This window comes from Danio rerio, chromosome 24 (assembly GCF_049306965.1).
Source record: "Danio rerio strain Tuebingen ecotype United States chromosome 24, GRCz12tu, whole genome shotgun sequence".
NCBI lineage: Eukaryota > Metazoa > Chordata > Actinopteri > Cypriniformes > Danionidae > Danio > Danio rerio.
Window position 1 is genome coordinate 15648340 of NC_133199.1, and position 5575 is coordinate 15653914.

The following is a 5575-nucleotide window of genomic DNA, read 5'->3' on the forward strand; positions in this document are numbered from 1 at the left end:
TCAAACAGGTGCAAACGGGTATATACAGGCAGTCCAGAATCGTAGTCGTATAAACAGGCAACAGGTCAAAAGGCAGGCGGCTAAACAGGAGAACAAAGGTAAACAAGGCTGGGGTTTAACACAGAGAAACAAGACAGGGAGAAATGCGTTGTAAAGTAACTAAAACATTTAACAAGACTCGGCAAACAGGATGGGTGAATGAGTGGTTTATGTACACAGCAAATTCACCAGAGTTAAATTCTCGGTGTTGAAGCATTTGAGAGTAAAGTGTTGACGTTAAAGAGTTAGATTTTGATAAATGAATATAATAAGAGTTAGAATTGTTTTTATTCAGTGCGAAATCAAGGAGTTATCTTTTCAACACTTGGTGGTGTTATTTCCAACATCCGGGAATTCATGCAGCCCCAGTCACTGAAGAATTTTCCAGATGCCATTTTCCATCTGAGGTTTAGAACAGCAACTGGTGAGTCAAACTACCTAAATGTTGGTATTTTACTGACTTTCTTTAAGGAAATACAGTTGTAAACATGTTGTTAAGTTAATAACTTTAGAATGGAGTGACAATTTTAAACTTCTGCGGTTCATTCATGGTCGTTTGTGTATCTAGCTTAACTGCATTACTATTGACTTCTTTTCAAGAATGTTTTTATATGCTCACGCATACATAGTGCATAAAAACATCAAATGTACATGTTCAACACATTTCTGTCACGCTTAATGCCATTTTGTGCGTTGTTACCCATCTGTAAAATAAAATCGACACTTCTCCTTTAATTCCAAGCAAACTAGCGAGGGAATCCCCGGAGCCGCCTAACGTTAGCCTACTCTGCCCGGATGCTAACGGCAACACAGGACGGTTTCCATAAGCTCTGGAGAGTTTCTAAAACATATCTGGTGAGTAAATGAACATATGCTTACTTGTAAAAGGCTTTCTGACTGAAACAAATGATTGTTTGTTATTCGTGTACGTTAATTTGGTTATTTTAAACACCGCGGCCCTTTTAAACTGGTTCATTCGTGGCCGTCCATATACCGTTAACGTTAGTCCATAACTTAGACTCGTGTGATAACGTACGCTTAAATTATATTAAGTGTTGACAACCATTAAAGTCGGAATGTTAACATTAATGTCTTTAAATGACCGCGTTTGCACTTTATCAGACATTTAACGTTACAGAAGTCTCCCGGATGTTGCGGGACTAACGTTAACGTTATCCCGCAAATGCACAGAGACTCCCAGATGCCCAAGTAGATGCCCGCAAATGAATGATCATCTCCCGGATATCGCGCGTCTCCCGCCCGGTCATTAAACACTTTGCACGCCCCTCTCCACCGCATCCCTCCCAGTTCTTCAGGTACGTCGCGCGCAAGTCACCCCCACCGCTCTTCAGGTACGTCGCGCGCAACTCATCCCATTGCTCTTTAGGTACTCATCTCTCCCGCTACCTCCCGCAAATCAACTCTGTATCCCCCGAAAATGACTTTTCCCAACTCGGGATGTCTGACGTTAGTAAGTTAGGCTATTTCTGTTGTCAGGAACATCTTAGTCAAGCTTTTTCTCCCGCATGATATTGTGCTTAAAACTAGGCTAAACTTAGCATGTACTGTACACAACATTTCCGTTTTATTAGTGCGTTGTAAACAGCCACCTGTCTGTAAATTAATCAACTGATTCATATTTGAGCAGCCTAATGATGATACAGTTTGATTTGTAGATTTATTATCAATAATCAACATCTGAATCAAAAGATATGTGAAAATGTTTGAGGCATACTTTGTGATGTTCATCTCTCTTTTTTATCTGAAGGTTATGCATATGTGTTAGATACTAATGTGTTGTTGTTTTTTAACAGCCACAGTTCTCTGTACAATAACACAAGACCCTGTGACGGTGGCTGATTAGAGACGGATGGTGTATTTCCAGAGTTGGTGAAATGACCAAGCACACCTTCTTGGTCATATGTGGTGATAATAATGAAGGTATGTTGTATAAAGTTCTGTATTTGTTTTACAATAAGCTGAGAGGGTATTAGAGCATTAGAGAATAACAAATGACATGAAGGTGATAAGTTTTGTATTGTGGGTGAACTGTTACTTAAATAATGTTTTGCTCTGCTTTGCACTTTTTCTCTTCTGCTTATCCTAATATTTTAGATTATATTTGGACCTGAAACATCTGCTAGACTCCAGGAAAGGTGGCGTCAATACTGGACCTGAAAGGGCCTAACAAGTTGAATCTGGTAAAGAAACACGCACACACACACACAAACACACACACACACGCACACGCACACGCTTACAGAAAACTGTAAGTTTATGAATATTTTTTACACTGTGGCCAATATTTTGGGGAAGTCAGCATCACTAAATGATATAAAAGATTTTAAGCTCCTCTAAATTTTGCTCCAAGTGTGTTAAATTCAGGATTGTGGACAGACAGCTGCCTGTTTTCCAGTTCTAGTCATAGTGGTTAACCTAATTGTTTTTGGAGATCCAACAGTGATATATGTGTTTTTTCTACTTTTCCATATCCTGTCACCTCAACCAGCTGGGAGAGTCAAGTTGTGGATCATCATGTGGATTTTCAAAAGGTGAGTTTAGATTTCTTGAATGTTTTATTTACTTTAAATGTTATTTTAAATATATCATAGAATTTGATTGCAATTTGTTTTCAAACATTTTTCTTAGTCATGCTGGAGTCTTGAAGAGTTCTTAGATGAGCATCACCCTACAGTATATCCGTGCATCAGGAACCACCAGACGAGCGATCAGCAGCTACTACTGTACATCGTCATGGATAAAAAGGTCATCCTGTGGCTGGGAAGCACATCTTTCACAGGACATGCTTGATGAGATTTCCTAGCTCCAGTTTGTTTTCACACAAGTTTACAGCATTTATACCTTCATTTAAACTGCTGTGTTTGATATGGAGGACCAAGGAAACACCAGAAGTGAAAGATTTGCACGCCAAGTTGTTTAAAATGTAATTTCAGAAGAAAACTATGAGTGACGATATATTGAACTTTCAAATTGCTCTGATGAAACATCAAGTTTGGACATCATATTTTGTTGATACTGTCTTTACTAATAAAACATTTAAAGCAAATTTGACATTGTTGCATTTTAAAAATTGAATGAATTGTTGAAGTTGTGAATGTTTTCAAATAAAATGTTTTTATTTTGTAATTTACAGTCTATTTGACCTTTTTACCATATTTACACTCAAGAGAGTTGAATAAAATAATATATTACACCAGGCGGTGTTAAATATAGTTACATTTTTTAACTCTGCCCTGAGTTAAAATTAACCCTTACTTCGGTGTCAATGTGCCAACCCTTTTGAAAGTGTTGATTTAAGTCTGTTTTGAGTGGACCCCATGAGACACTTTCAAAGTGTTGAAATTAACACCCATAGAGTTGTTTTGGGTCCCCATATTTTGCTGTGTAGGGTGAGTAATCAGTCTCTGACAAGGATCAGCCGATGTGAGTGTAATCAGTCTAGATGAGTGAGCAGGCGTGAGTGTCTGGGAGAAGTGCATGTATGCATATGTAGTCCAGGGGAAGGCGGAAGTGTAGTCCTTAATGTTCGTGTGAGAACCAGCGATCTCTGGAGAGCGATCACTGGGTATGTGACACTGTTCATTTACTTACTAAAGACTTGTTAAGTATCAGTTAACAGTTTATATATGTTTTTGCAATGTTATTGTAAAGTTTCAACTATTCTTAATTTATTAACTGTTAGTAAATGAGGAATAGTTGCAACTTTAGAATAACGTCCCAATAACATACTTAAGCTAATAACTAACACTTATATATTAACTTACACTGTACAGATCAGTTGTTCATAGTTTATCATCTTAACAGTGAATCTTTGTAGAACAGCAAATGAATGGAACAAGTTCAAGCCACAGAAATTTAATGTGATAATTAAAATATACAATGATTGTACCTTAACCTTGTTTCACTCATAGGCTTTTCTGTGTGCTGTATTTTACCAAAGAAACTCCACAGACGAAATGTTGAACATTGTGTGTAATGTATAGAAACACACATAGTGAGCAGAACATGGCAGAACAGCAGTGCACAACATAATACAAACCCATGAGGTTTGAGCACTGTTTGTGCTAAACATGAAAACAAAATAAATACAAATTTATTTTATTAGAAAAGTGCTACAAAGTTTCACTGGTATTAATAGATGGTAAATAAACTATGAACAACTGATCTGTAAAGTGTGAGTTAATATATTCATGTTGGTTATTAGCTTAAGTATGTTATTGGGACGTTATTCTAAAGTTGCAAATATTCCTCATTTACTAACAGTAAAAAAATGAAGAATAGTTAAAACTTTAGAATAATGTGCCAATAACATATATAAACTACAAACTGTTACTTAAGTCTTTAGTAAGTAATTGAACAGCTTGTTCAAAATCAACTACTAATTTATTAGGTATAGTTATAAATAATTAAAATACAGTTTACAAGTCATTAATAACTTGTTAACTAACAGCTTGTAAGTTATCTGTTGGCTATCTATAAGGTACAGTTATAAATATTTAACAAGCTATTAACTTTTATTTCACATGTCATTTATAACTCATTAACTAACAGTTTATTAATGATCTATTAATTAGTGATAACTAATAGTTATTCTGAAGTTTTACCCCATTTTTAAGACTTTTTAATATATAAGTAAAAGTCCGTCCAGCATTCAAGGGTCGGTCTTTGTGCTTATGGTCGGGAAAGCCAGTGGTAGGAATTTAGGTAAGAGATTAGTGTAAAAACAGATATACTATATAAGGTAATCTAAAGTAAATGTAAACAGGTGGGCCAGCAAATCAGATATCAAAGGCACAAATAGGTACGTGTAGTGTCACATTTTGAGGGATCTGTGGTCCTTTACTGACTTGGTATGTGCAGAAAATAGTGTCAAAGAGCCACGTGTGTATGGAATATCCTATAGCCAAATGTGAAGAAAAAAAATTCTACATGATGCGATATTAGTTTGATTAATATGTTTACATATCTGTACTTCACTTCAATAATGCAACTAAAATAGGCGTACTCCACATCTTAATTTGATTCTGTTTAAATCGATTATGACTTTAGTAAGATTAAGGTAATCAAAGGTAGACTCTTCATCAGAGTGTTGTCCTAATCATATTAAAATTGGAGTATTGGTAGACGTATGACAACTTTAGCCCCAACCCTACAAAAAAAGGTGTTCACTGATGACATCCTTTTTAAAGCTTAGTAGTTAGTTAATGTAATCTTAATTGCATAATGCAAATCTTTAGGCTAACAAACAAATGATCAAAATATACATATATATTAATGCAATTCAAATATATAAAATATAAATTGATGTATACTTTGAACTTTAATTATATTGTTCAATTAAAATTATTAAAATATATATTTTATTCTCAAATAAAAGTTTTTCTAGAGTCATTCACCATAATTGTGTGGCTCAAAAGTGTCGGTTCAGGCACTGTTTTGGCTCCGGTACCATTTTAAAAGTATCGATTTAGCAGCGCTATCGAAATATCCCCAAACAATACAGAACCCTACACAT

General features: G+C 35.5%; 1 long non-coding RNA gene across 1 annotated transcript; it reads left to right on the forward strand.

Moving 5' to 3' along the window:
• The first annotated feature begins 403 nt into the window (after nt 1–403).
• On the forward strand, nt 404–3111 carry LOC137489221 (uncharacterized). The gene is made up of 6 exons (XR_011008600.2): nt 404–463; nt 782–894; nt 1854–1980; nt 2155–2240; nt 2549–2591; nt 2689–3111. It is a non-coding gene; the product is annotated as an uncharacterized lncRNA (long non-coding RNA).
• The last annotated feature ends 2464 nt before the right edge of the window (nt 3112–5575 follow it).